At 42.5% G+C, this 13,881-nt stretch overlaps 1 long non-coding RNA gene across 4 annotated transcripts in view; it reads left to right on the forward strand.

Moving 5' to 3' along the window:
• The window catches only part of LOC103349680 (uncharacterized), a 41,080-nt gene that overhangs the window by 10,569 nt on the left and 16,630 nt on the right, over nucleotides 1-13,881 (forward strand). Inside the window, exon 2 of one of the 4 annotated variants that reach the window (XR_011388798.1) lies at nucleotides 9,936-11,584. The exons of the other annotated variants lie outside the window; for them this stretch is intronic. This is a non-coding gene — a long non-coding RNA (uncharacterized lncRNA). Of the gene's footprint in view, nucleotides 1-9,935; nucleotides 11,585-13,881 lie in introns of those variants that run through there. 4 annotated transcript variants of the gene reach the window in all.

Genomic DNA, 13,881 nt, shown 5'->3' on the forward strand with positions numbered 1-13,881 from the left:
CCGATGGCTGGAGCCAGGAGCCAGGTGCTTTTTCCTGGTCTCCCATGGGGTGCAGGGCCCAAGCACCTGGGCCATCCTCCACTGCACTCCCGGGCCACAGCAGAGGGCTGGCCTGGAAGAGGGGCAACCGGGACAGAATCCGGTGCCCCGACCGGGACTAGAACCCGGTGTGCCGGCGCCGCTAGGCGGAGGATTAGCCTAGTGAGCCGCGGCGCCGGCCATATTTATTTATTTTTTTGACAGGCTGAGTTAGACAGTGAGAGAGACAAAGAGAAAGGTCTTCCTTTCGTTGGTTCATCCCCCAAGTGGCCGCTACAGCCAATGCATTGCGGCCGATGCGCTGCGCCGATCCGAAGCCAGGAGGACTGGAAGAGGAGCAACCAGGACAGAATCCGGCGCCCCAACCGGGACTAGAACTCGGGGTGCTGGCGCCGCAGGCAGAGGATTAGCTTAGTGAGCCGCGGCGCCAGCACCCCTTCACTTTCACGCTTTCTCCCCTTGAAGTCCATTCTCTTTCCATGGGTTCCTTCCTTCTGTTCCTTTTTATTCTGACCTCCCCGAGACAGCCTGTCCAAAATCCCTTCTTATTTCTGACCCAAACTTCAGCAGTCTTCAGCTACAACATTTGGATGATATATTCTAGACTCTTTTCGGCCTGAGATAACATGTTTGAGGTCCTTGCATTTACTGGACGCTATCAATTTGAAACATCAATCTGTGCATTTTGTGCTCTCCGTCTGTGTTATATAATTTTGTGAAGTCTCCCAGAATCATGTTTCACTTGCTCCAAAACCTTGCTGCATGCACTTCAGTAACAATTAAAATGAACACATTTTCTTATATTGCTTTTCTGAGGGCAAACTGAGATATGACTAGAGGCTACTGATTGGTACATTTTCAAAAAGTAGTGTAAAACGCACAAACTCCTTTTATCTTTATTTATTTATTAAGAATTATTTTTATTTATTTGAAAGGCAGAGTGGCAGAGAGAGAGGAAAAAGACATAGAAACAGATCTTCCATCTGCTGTCTCGCTTCCCAAATGGCCACAAAGTTAGGGGCTAGGTCAGGCTGAAACCAGGAGCCAGGAACTCCACCCAGGTCTTCCGTGTGGGTGGCAGGGATACAAGCATTTGAGCCATTTTCCAGTGCCTTCCCAGGTGCATTATCAAGGAGCTGGATTGGAAGTGGAACAGTTGGGACCTGAACCAGCGCTCCAATATAGGATGCCAGCATTGCAGGCAACAGCTTTACCCACTGTGCCACAGCACCAGCCCAGGAAATTATCCATGATTTATTTGAAATCCTGGCTAGACACAGTTCCACAAATCCAAAATCTAAATGATTACTTAGTCCTTTAAATGTGTTCTTCAATTTATAAGCCAGGAAATCAAAATAATTTTCAGGATGATACAATTAAAAAGGCAGTGGGTTCCATGGAACTGTGCAGCTCAAGGAGCAAAGTCTAATGTGACCCATGGACCTCAGGGAACAAATGTTCCACACTGGTGTAAAAACATTCAGTGAGGGCTGGCAGAGGGAGCACTCGGGATCTTTCCTGTAAACCTAATTCTGCTCTGAAAGATTCAGTCTATTTTTTAAGAAGTTTTGTATCTTATTTTATGTTGTATATGCCATTTAAGAAATCGTTGCCTCCTCAGTGCAATTTTACCCTATAATTCCTATGAAAATTTGGGGTCGCACTATAGCTCAGACTGCAATGTCCAGCAACTCTTATTGGAGTGCTGGTGTGAGTCCAAGCTATGTGCCAACAGAAAAATTTAAATATGTTTAATACTTAATTGGTGTTAGTACGGCCTCTCTCCTTTTTTTTTTTTTTTTTTAGATTTATTTTATTTATTTTAAATACGGAGTTACAGAGAGAGGTAGAGAAAGAGAGAGAGGTCTTCATCCACTGATAACACTCCCCAGATGGCTGCAATGGCTGGAGCTGTGCTGATCCAAAGCCAGGAGCCAGGAGCTTCTTCTGGGTCTTCCATGTGGGTGCAGGGCTCAAGGACTTGGGCCACCTTCTACTGCTTTCCCAGGCCATAGCAGAGAGCTTGATCGAAAGAGGAGCAGCCGGGACTTGAAACAATGCCCATATGGGATGCCAGCTCTTCAGGCCAGGGCTTTAACCCACTGTGCCACAGCGCTGGCCCCAATACAGTCTCTTTAGAAAATTTTTTTCTATCCAATTGATAGAAGTTTACATTCATTCATTGCAAGGTAGACATGTTATACTACAAACCCAAACTTCATTTTGGACAATTTGATTTTATGTCAGTCCTGAGAAACTGTCAACTTTGTTGATGTCCAACAAACTATCCAAGAAAGAATACCTATTTCATAAGTGAAATAACGTGATGTCCTTTCCCTACTGACCAAAGACGATTCTTAAAATTCTTAGTATGCAAGATAAGAACCTACCTGCCCTGTCATCTTGGGCAACATATTTCTTTCTTGGCTTCAACTTCCTCATTTGTAATACAGTGATAGCATATAAAGACTAGTCACATAATTTATTTTATTTTATTTTTATTTTTTGACAGGCAGAGTGGGCAGTGAGAGAGAGAGATAGAGAGAAAGGTCTTCCTTTGCTGTTGGTTCACCCTCCAATGGCTGCCGCGGCCAGCGCACCGCGCTGATCCGATGGCAGGAGCCAGGTACTTATCCTGGTCTCCCATGGGGTGCAGGGCCCAAGTACTTGGGCCATCCTCCACTGCACTCCCTGGCCACAGCAGAGAGCTGGCCTGGAAGAGGGGCAACTGGGACAGAATCCGGTGCCCCGACCGGGACTAGAACCTGGTGTGCCAGCGCTGCAAGGCAGAGGATTAGCCTAGTGAGCCATAGCACCAGCTAGATCATATATTTTAAATCACAACCCCTCAAGAATAGATTTATTATAAATTAATACACACAGATCTACAGGCAAATGGTCTTTGACAACGGTGCCAAAAGCATATTCTGGAGAAAGGGCATTTACTGGATAAAGAGAAATCTCTTCAGTAAATATTGATGGAAAACTGGTATTGACCCTTAACTATCACTCTATATAAAAATAAACTCAAAATGGATGAAAGATCCAAATGTAAGACCTAAAACTGTGAAACTACTAGAAGAAAACAGGGAAAGCATTTAAAGACATTGCACAGGCAATGACTTTTTTCCCATCAGGCTCCAAAAGCACGGGCAATGAAAGCAAAAATAGACAAACGTGATTCTACCAAACTAAGAAGCATCTGCACAGTGAAAGAAACAACCAACAAAGTGATGTGACACCCAACCAACAGAACGAGAGAAAATATTTGCATACTATGCATCTGACAAAGGATTAATATCCAGAATGTATAAGAAACTGAAAAACAGCAACAAACACCGAAAACAAGCATTTCAGTTAAGCACTGTGCAAAGGGAGACAGGCGTTGCAGCACAGTGGGTTAAATGGCCACTGTGATGCCTGGTTTTCCACACTGAAACACTTGTTTGAGTCCTGGCACCTCTGCTTCTCATCCTGCTCCCTACTAATGCATCCTGGGAGGCCAAATTTGTTGGGTCAGTGCTTGAATCCCTGCCACCCATAGGGGACCCAGATGGAGTTCCAGGCTCCTGGCTTCAGCCTGGCCCAGGCCTCAGTGTTGTAGGCATTTAGGGAGTGAACCAGCCAATGGAAAATCTCTTTGTATCTCTGCTTTTTGAGCAGATAAAAATAAAAAAGTATTTTTAAAGGTCTATTTATGTATTTGAAAGGCAGAGCATAACAGGCAGAGAGAGGGAGATCAATCTTGCACCTACCAGTCCACTCTGTAAATGACCATAACAGCCAATTCTGGGCCAGGCCAAAGCTAGGAGAACAGGATTCTATCCGGTTCTCCTACATGGGCAGCAGGGGCTCAAGCACTTGGGTCATCATTGGCTGCCCTCCTAGGCACATTAGCAGGAAGCTGGATGGGAAGTGGAGTAGCTGGGACTTTAACCAGAACTCCAATAAGAGTTGCTGACATTGCAGGCTGAGCTACAATGCAATCCCAAATAAACATTTTTTAAGGAAATGGTAGAGACATCTTTTTTAAAAAAAGATTTTATTTATTTATTTGAGAGGCAGAGTTACAGATAGAAAAAGATCTTCTATCCACTGGTTCACTCCCCAAATGACCGTAACATCTAGTGCTGGGCAGATTCGAAACCAGGAGCCAGGAGCTTCTTCCAGGAGTTTGACGTGGGTACAGGGGCCCAAGGACTTGGGCCATCTTCTACTGCTTTCCCAGGCCATAGCAGAGAGCTGGATCAGAATTGGAGCAGTCAGGACTTGAACCAGTGCCCATATGGGATGCTGGTATTGCAGGCAGAGGTTTAGTTTATTATGCCACAGCATTGTCCCCTGAGAAATTTTTTTTAAAAGATGTCTATATTAAAAAAGAGCAAGGGATCTGACATTTCCCAGAAGAAGAAATATAAACACCAACAAACACATGAATAAAATGCTCAATATCACCACTGTTCCCCTTAACAATGTACAAGCTTTGGGTAGTCATCAAAAATTTTAAAAATCAAATAAATTATATGACCAACTACTCAACAAGAATAATGCATTGTGCACGTGATAACTGTGATCTGTTGATGTGTTTCTTTGCTCTCAGTGTGTTGGGGAAATTTGCATCTGATGGTTGTTCTCATTCTGGTTGACTCTGTATCCTTGCCCTTGAAATATACTATTCAGGTGGAACCCCCTGAACCCCCGATTAAATCCCAGGAACTTTATAAGAAGAGTGAGAGAGACCCACACAGACATACTCACATGCTCCCTGCTCTGTCACACCTGACGCTTTGTACCACCTCAAGACTGCCAGTCAGATGTGGCCCCTTGACCTTGGACATCCAGAGCTGTGAACCAAAATACACCTCTCTTCCCTCAAACTTACCCAATCTATAGCATTGTATTGTTAATAACAGAAAACGTACTAATATGCTATTGCACTGGAAATTCTTTAACTCCCTGATGCTGCAGTAACTTTATTTCGCTGTTCCTCCCTTGGCTCTCCCGCTCTTGGGGTGGGATCTGTTCTCCACTGAGGCCAACTCCCTCTTCCTCAGGTGTGTGGCCTTTTGTCTCTGCCAGGGCTTTATCTGTCCATTTTCTGCTCTCTTTATTCTCTCTCTCTTACTCCATAGAGTCTTGTTTCTCCTACTTGATACCTGCTTAAGTCCACCTAGATTCAGTAGAACTTCTCTTAAACTCGGTCTCCTAGCCCAATAAATACAGGTTTAAAGTCCCTAATCTGAATATCCAAGATCTGAAATGTTCCAGAATCTGGAACTTTTTGAGTGCCAACATGATGCTACAAGTAAAAGATTCCACAAGTGATGGGTCTCCGTCAAAATTCAAGCACATTAAAAATATTACATAACATTACCTCCAGATTATATGTGTTATGTGTAAGTGTGTATCAAAAATAAATGAATTCAGATTTAGACTTGGGTCCCATCCCCAAGATATCTCACCATCTTCCCGAAGCTGGAAAAACTCTTAAATCCAAAACGCTTCTGGTCCCAAGCATTTCAGAGGCAGTATTCTCAACCTGTCCTGTTTCTAGTTTTCTCTCGACTACCAGCCTTCGTAAAAGCTTAATCTATAGCCATTCCTTCTGTGTCAGCATGAAGCCTTCTCCTCTCACTGGTGGCAAAGTCTTTCATGTTTCCACTGAGTCAAAATGTCAGAGGTCAACTATACCTAATGCTTATTCATCTCTTCTTAGTTCGCAAAGGCCTCCACCTGACTGTGTGCAGGATCCTGGATTGCTAGCTTCCTTCCTACAAATGCTTTATATTCCCCTTTTGTTCTCACTTTAATTTAGAATGCCTTTTTGTATTTACATATCCTTGAGTTATCTGATACTCTTTTGACCACAGGCAAAATATTTTTTAAAAATTTCTGATCTCAGTATGAGGAAACTGGCATCATAAAAGGGATTCAGATGATGACAACCATTAAGTGATAGATACAGAATTTAAATTCAGATTTTCCAACCCTAAATTTAGTACATTTCCACAAAATCATGGAATTTCCACAATAGCTGGCCTGTGTCTCTTTCTTTCTAATTTAGGGGCTGGGGTAAAACTCAGACCTTTGTTTTTCATTTCTTTCTAAAAGATCTGACATTTCTCATGTTTTCCATTTATTCTGAAATCAACCTTCAAAATTGCAACCATAGCAATCCTCTGTGAAATAGTTTCCTATTTACCTGTGAATTCTGAATTTCTTAACACAAAGTTCAAGGCCATCTGTCAGCTTCTAACTTATCTCTCCGCTGTTACCAATCCATTCATTGGGCCAATGTTTATTGAGTATCTTTTACATGTCAGGGAATGTTCTGGGTGCTGAGGATACATGTATGAACAAGGCCCTCAAGATTCCTGTTTCTCTTGGAGTTAGCATTTTCATTCCTTGTTCTCTAGTTTATTGAAAGATTTGCCACCTTTGAAACTATGATTTTTCTCACGTTTGTCTCAACTATCTGGTATACCTCTTTCTTCAGTGCTCAATTCAAATTGCCACACTCAACAGGAGAATTTTTCGATCCATTTTTCCCCAATATACTGTCATGTTTAGATTCTTTAGCTCTACACAAGTCCTTTTTTTCATTTATTCCTGTAAAGGTGTAAAAGCATGTTTCCCTATCTTTCATGTTCATTAGTAAGTAACTGAAGGATGAATGTCATGGTATATTCCTCCCTATTCACCCTTCTCATGGAACTTTGCACATAGTGGCCGTTTAATTGAAGTTCATTCGCTGTATTGCTATGTGAATGAATTGAGAAATAGAAAGATATAATCATTGACAAATAAATTATCCACCTTAGCCATATCACTTGAAATGTTTTTTTCCCAAAGATTTTTGGAATAAATCTTTTTTTAAAAAAATGGTCTATTTATTTTTGTTTATTTGAGAGAGAGAGTGTGTATGCTCGGCTCCGCTGGCTCATTCCTCAAATGCCTACAAGGGCTGAGGCTCAGCCAAATTCACAAACTCAATCCAGGTCTCCCATATGGGTGGCAAAGACACAACACCTGAGCCATCAGCTGCTGCCTCCCAGGGTGCACATTAGCAGGAAGCTGGAATCAGGAGTGGAGCCAGGATTCAAACCAAGGTATGCTGATGTGCCTTGCTGAGAGATAACCCATTTCTTAACCTGTAGACCAAATGCCCACCCCGGGAGCATATCATTTTTACCTGAACTTGTGTGTGTATTTTAAATTAATGTATAATTTTTAAAATGAAAGTTTAAAGTGCCAGATGGTGATAAGGCATGTTAAAGATGAAAAAATTTCTTGCCACGTTCATTCCTTTCTCATTTCCTAGATGAAAATATTTTCAAGTCTTTGTACCAGTTCTTTAATGGTTACATTTTTATGTCTAACTACCATAAGTATGTGTGTTGCTAACTTGACTACAATTTTAGACAGGCTCCATTGACTCCTGACTCTGAAACACAAGACACTGGCCCTCTTTCATCACTACTCCCTCTGTGCCCCTTTTCATTGCCCATCCCCCAATGAGCCTGTGGAGAATGTAGATTTTGTTGGGTACGTTGTCACTATGACTGTGTGTGCTGTTAGGGACAGGACTCATAGCTAAGCCATGTAGTATACTATGATCATTTTTCCCTTTTGCATTTCCCCAGAGAAAATAATTGCTTGGTTTGTATATTTGCTTGGCCTTCTACAAACTTATTAATTCAGCCTCAGATGGATAAATTTCACCATTACACTCAAACTCATTCGATACAGAATAAATTTTGTCTTATGGAATTGCTCTCTCAGCGCTTTTTGATCTACAGTCTCAGGAGTCACATGCTAGGCCTGACTGTCCTTTTTCAAGAGGTCACGTTCCCCATGTTCCTGGGAGTTGCCTTCCCCTGTTTCTTATGTGGGACACCATTTCCTGGACCCCATGGCTTCCTCTGTCTGCGTTTGCCCCCTCATTTCAGGAGTGCCATTTCAGATAGTCCAGATAGTCCCAGAAAGAGTTCTGGGAAACAAAAATTATTTGAGAAATTGTACACAGGAGAATGTCTTTATTCTACCTTTACTCTTTGTTTATAACTTGGCTGGCTTGAGAATTATAGATTGGAAAGATTTTGTCCACAGAATTTTGAAGGCATTAAACTCATTGTTTCTAGCTTCCAGCATTGCTATTGATTAATTTCATCCCACCCTGAATCTTGATTCTTTCATGAAATCTCTTTTTTCTAGAAGGTCACAGCACATTCTCTCTATCTCAGAGCTTTGGAATTTCACAATGATGCTAATTTTTTTTATTATTATTGCTGGTACTGGCCTCTTGGTGGTTTAATTTGATCTAAAAATTCATGTCCTGTCATTCGGTAAAATATTGTTGTTAATCCATTGATGATTTCCTGTCATTTGGGAAAATATTGTTGAGTTATTCTGTTGATGATTTCCTCTCATTTTCTGTCTTTGTAGAACTCCTAGGCTGTTGGACCTCCTGGGCATGCTCTCTGTTTTTCTTATCTTTTATTCCCAATTTTCTATTTTTTCTCCTCTTTTGGAAAATTCATTTTTCTTCCAATGTTCTATTGAGTTTTTCATTTCTGTGACTCTGTCTTTACTTTATAAGGGTTCTTTTCCTCCACAATATTCTTTTTTTTTTTCTAAACCAGCATCTTTTTCTTATTTGAATGTTTTAATCCTAGTATTTGAGCTTTATTCTCAGTTTTTATATTTTTATATTCAGTCTCTCACTGGAATCAGGGATGGGCGATCCTCGTCCTACTCCCAATGGCACTCTCAAAGCTGATTGCAAGAGGAATGTGTGGTTCCTTTTCGTTGACCAGGGACTTCAGTGTCTGCTGACCTGGGTTTGTTCTTCCTTGTCGAGCTTTCAGAATCAGCATTGTCAGATCTTTTCTCTTGGGCAGTCTAATTTCCCCGAGAAACCTGCAGATCACCAGCCTGGGGGATGTGTACATGGCAACCAGTGTTCCAGGCCACAAGTGGGCAGGGAATAATGCCAGTGTTAGCACTTAGTATGCAAGGGCAGTGCCCTTGTCTTCAGTGCTGTAGCCTCTGGGCGTCTGTTTCCAGGAAATAGATCTCAGTTTTTCTGCTGGGGTCAGTGGTCAACTTGTTACAGTGGCCTTAGGGAGGAGACCTGGAGGTCCTAGGGCTTCCTAACCAACACCAGCTGCCGCAGGACCTCCAAAAGTACCTGATGACATCCCTTCCTGGGCCTTCTTTTTTTCAATTACTTACTAATTTGTTTGAAAGACACACAGAGAAACAGATTTCCTATCCTCTGGTTCATTCCCCAAATGGCTACAATAGTCAGGGCTGGGCCAGGCCAAAGGTGGGAGCCCGGAACTCAACCCAGGTCTCTCCGAGGGTGGCAGGAACCCAACTACTTGGACCTGCACTACTACCTCCCAGGTGCCTCTAGTAGGAAGCTGGGATCAGCATGGGAGCTGGGATTTGAATCCAGGCTCCCCATTTGTTGCAAATGGCATCTTAACTGTTGTGCCCAATACCCACCCACTCCCTAGACCTTTATTTGAAGGTTTTCAAAACTGATTAAGCTACTTCTCAGCTCTCTGCACGATGGGCTGAGAAGGCAGCTTGCACAGATCTGCTCCAAACTCCCTAGCTTTTGTTGCTGTTGTCTCCTTATTTATTTAGTCTTGGTAGGTTTGTGTCTTTCAAAAAATTATTGTCATTTGAGTGGTAGAAGTTAGCAAAATTCTCATGGTCAATCTGCCATCTTGAAGTAAATGTCCTAGCTGATCAATTCACAGTAGAAAAAAGATCTAGGTTGTTGTCTAATAATATATTATTTTCAGGCATGAGCTCCCATAGAAACAGAACTTTAAGAAAAATGTAATTATTCTTTTTTAAAAATAGATTTATTATTTATTTGAAAGGCAGAGTTACAGAGAGGCAGAGGCAGAGAGAGAGAAGAAAGGCTTCCATCCACTGGTTCACTCCCCGAATGGCTACAATGGCCAGTGTTGGGCCGATCTGAAGCCAGGAGCCAGGCGCTTCTTCTGGATCTCCCACGTGGTTGCTGGGGCCCAAGCACTCGGGCCATCTTCTACTGCTTTCCTAAGCCATATCAGAGAGCTGGTGTTAGACCCTCGGAGTAAGGATGCTAACACGTCAAGAGGCGCGCCCCAAAGACTCAGACTCCAGACCAGCTGATGCAAAAGCAAGAGGTTTTATTCGACGTCTGCGCAGACGGGCCTCCTGAACTCGGGAGTCCAGAGAGCGCCCCCAGTACAAAGCCACACGGTTAATATACCCGCAGCGACCAATCAAAAGCTCTATAGTGTCCATGCACACAGCAGTCCAATCCGCGAGCTGATCATGTGAAGGGCATGCGTCTTCTATCCAATCAGCTACGGGATCACATGGGAGGCATGCACCTCGTCGCCATTTTGTTGTTTACTTCTTCAGCAGTTCCTTTCCCTGCCAGTGCCATCTTGTTCACCCTGAGGGGGGACGACGTCTCGCTCCCTTTTTACCCCTGGTGGGAGAGCGGCGTCCCGCTTCCCACACCGTTATTTGAGTATGAGGAGGCATACAAACTGGGTTAGGTCTTAGCACAGCCAGGCACAAGTGTCGCAGCTTGCTAACTAAGCATAGGGTCCCTTATTTTATAGCTGCACCTAATTTTAGCTTTGGGGGAAAAAGTTTAGGGCTGTAATTTTAAACTTTAATTTTTATTTGGGGCAAAGGTGACTTCTTGTTTTTAATGGTATTGGCTTAGGTCACTCCATCTTGGTTTGATTTTTAAGGTTCTTCACTGGATCAGAAGTGGAGTAGCTGGGACTTGAACCGGTGCCCATATGGGATGCCAACACTGCAAGTGGGGGCTTTACCCGCTATGCCACAGCAGGCCCCAAATGTAATTATTCTTATAACTCACATTTTTTTTTCTGGGTGAAAAAGATATTTATGGGGCAGTTATCATAAATGAGTAAAACATTTTTTTTAAATTAAAATCTTTAAAATTTAAGGAAAAAGATTCAATCTTAAATTTTTGTTAGTAGTTATAAAATATGTTCTCACTTATTTTTACGTTATCTGTACACTGTTGAACTGGGCATTCTTGGTCACGGCTGTCTGCTGGCTGGCATTACTATTCTGAAATATACCTGTGCCTATGAGGTTCCTGCAGGTTGGTTTTTGCTGCTGAGAAAACTGCCATTACCAGCACTGCATTTCAATGACTTCCTGCAGGCAAACACCTGGAGGCAATTGCCTGTGCTTGTCTGCTGGCAGACACAAATATGCTTCAGGATAGGAAAAGTCTATATGTCTGATTAAAAAAAATGAGTCCACCTCCTTTGTGTAATGTTTTACTTATGTCTAGATTATCCAGTCTAGGAATGTATCCTTTAACTAATTACATGTTGGCCAATCTATTTTTTTTTTTCAACATAAGAATTCCAAATATTAGTGATTTTCTGCTGCCTTTACCTTCTGCCTGTTGTCAGAGATCTTTTGATTTCTTACAGGGTCCAGAAATAAGGAAAAAAATCAAAAAACTATGTTTTAATGTGAAATGACATTTTAACTTGAATTTCTTTAATCAGACTTTGCAGTCTATTGGGAGAAGGACGGGGTTCAGGAGGAAGTGAGAGAACATGTAAAATTACATCACACTTGCTTTTAATATACATGTGGGCTCAGTAATATTTTATATACTTGAATTTAAATTATACCTTTAGAAGTATCAGAAATGTCATCAAAACACTTTCAAAGGTTCAACATTATTTGTACTGAATAATAATGATTGAATATATTTTTATGGTTTTATGCTCTGCTGAAGTTAGAGCAGACCAGAAATCATTATGCATGCAAGTAGGCCTTGGTTCTTACCAGTATGACTTCAAAGTTTCACTTCTTTCTGATTTTATTCTTATTCAGGCAAAACTAAAGATGACTACCAAGATCTGAAACTTCCTTTTTTCCTGCATAACCAAATCATGAGACACATTTGTACAAAAAGTTTGTTTCTTTCTCTCATTCCTCTCTCTGCAATCTCTCTCATTTTTAGACTTAAGCTAACATTGCTTTTTGTCTTGTTAATTTAAAATTTTTTTCTTAACAACTTACAATCACAGCTTCCTAGAGCTTTTATCCTCATTTTATAACTGGTCCCAACAGTTCCATTCCTCCTTAGCATTTCTTCTGAATTTCTACTCCACATGTTATTAATGCATAAAGTCTCTATTTTGTTCATACAAAGCCTCTGAGAGCTCCTGTAAAAATATTACTGTAGATAAATCCTATCTTCCCATGGTCGTAGTTAGCGATTGCATTTACACACAAGGACTTGATGCTAAATAAAGCAAGGGTATGACCAACAATATGCTGTAAAAAATAATGACTACAAGTCTCCTTACGTACTTAAAATATGAAAGCACTTTGTTCCAGGTCCGACGGAATTTTAGAATGGGTAGGAAACGCAGAGATGGTGGAGTTTAACACAGGTAAGGCAAGGGAGCCGCAGCCTGGCGAGGTTTCATGTTCTTACATGGCTTTAGCCTCACGAGCAGGATCGGTATAACCATGTGCAGCTGTGCGTCGCTGAGCACCAGGAATGCCCTGAGAAATGCGTCCTTGGGTGATTGCGTCATTGTGTGGACATCACACAAAGCAAGGTGGCTGCAGGGCTACGGGGCCATGTGATCTTAGGGGACCAGCGCTGCACGTGCGGCTTCTTCACTGACCAACCGGTCGCCGTGTGTGCATGAGTGTGTGTGTGTGTGTGTGTGTGTGTGTTGTTTGCTAGGAGGAAATCTGTGCTGAACAGGTTTCCATCGGACTCTCTGTGACGGCTTGATGAAGAGTAAGTCATTTCCTTTTTCTCTTGGAGTGCCCCACGGTCACCTGCTGTCCACACAGGACTGGCCGCCTCCCTCCTCTCATGCTGCTGTCCTTCCGCCTTATGGAACCCTGCAGAGAGGCAGCTCCTGGGCAATGGGTGCTCCCTCCTTGATTCAGTTTCCTTCCTCACCACACCTTAACGATACTTGGTGCTATGGACTCTAGCGTGGGGAGGAATGGGCTTTCTGTGGTCTTCCAATGGAGGCTGTTCTCCGGCTGATTGACTTTCTCCTAACTACCTCTGCATTAGCACTACTTGAGAATAAGGTCAGCTTATCCTCACTACGGCCTTAGAATAACGGGGGAGCTCCCAGGCCACCTGATTACTGCTCTACCTCACCGAGTGTTAGAACTCTAAGCTGCCAAAGAAGACACAAAAGAATCTACACCTTTTCTCTCTCCTTTCTACTGCATGTAAGGGTTTTGAGTAGGGACTGTGTCAGTTAGCTTTTGCTGCATAACAAATGACCCCAAAAATCCAGTAGCTGGAATAATACTCATTTATTGAGCCCACAATCCTGCAGGTTGGCAGCTTCGATGGGTTTATCGGGGCAGCTTCTCTGGTCTTGGCTGAGTTCGCTTGTGTGTGTGGTCAGCTGCTGGGTTGGCTGGAAGCTGGCTTATGACCTCAGCTGGCTGCCTCTTATCTTCACGAGGTCTCTCTTCTAGCAGGCCAGCCTGCTCTTCCTTTGATCTGGATTTGGTGGCTGTAACAAACGCAAGAGAAAGAACCAGAATGCACAAGCTCTCTTGAGGTCTTGGCTTGGAAATGGTACATGACTCTGACATATTTTGTTTGTCAAAGCAAATCATAAGGCCAGCCAAGTAGAGAAATCGACTCCAAATTTTGATGGGAGAAGTTGCAAAGTTATAAAGCAAAGGGTTGTGAATGCAAGAAGAGAAATAATTGCTTCCACTCTACCAAAGCAATCACAGAGCATCCAGTAAAACCTCTGTACAGTATCAATATTGGCT

The sequence above is a fragment of the Oryctolagus cuniculus genome, chromosome 5 (genome assembly GCF_964237555.1).
Source record: "Oryctolagus cuniculus chromosome 5, mOryCun1.1, whole genome shotgun sequence".
Taxonomy (NCBI): Eukaryota; Metazoa; Chordata; class Mammalia; order Lagomorpha; family Leporidae; genus Oryctolagus; species Oryctolagus cuniculus.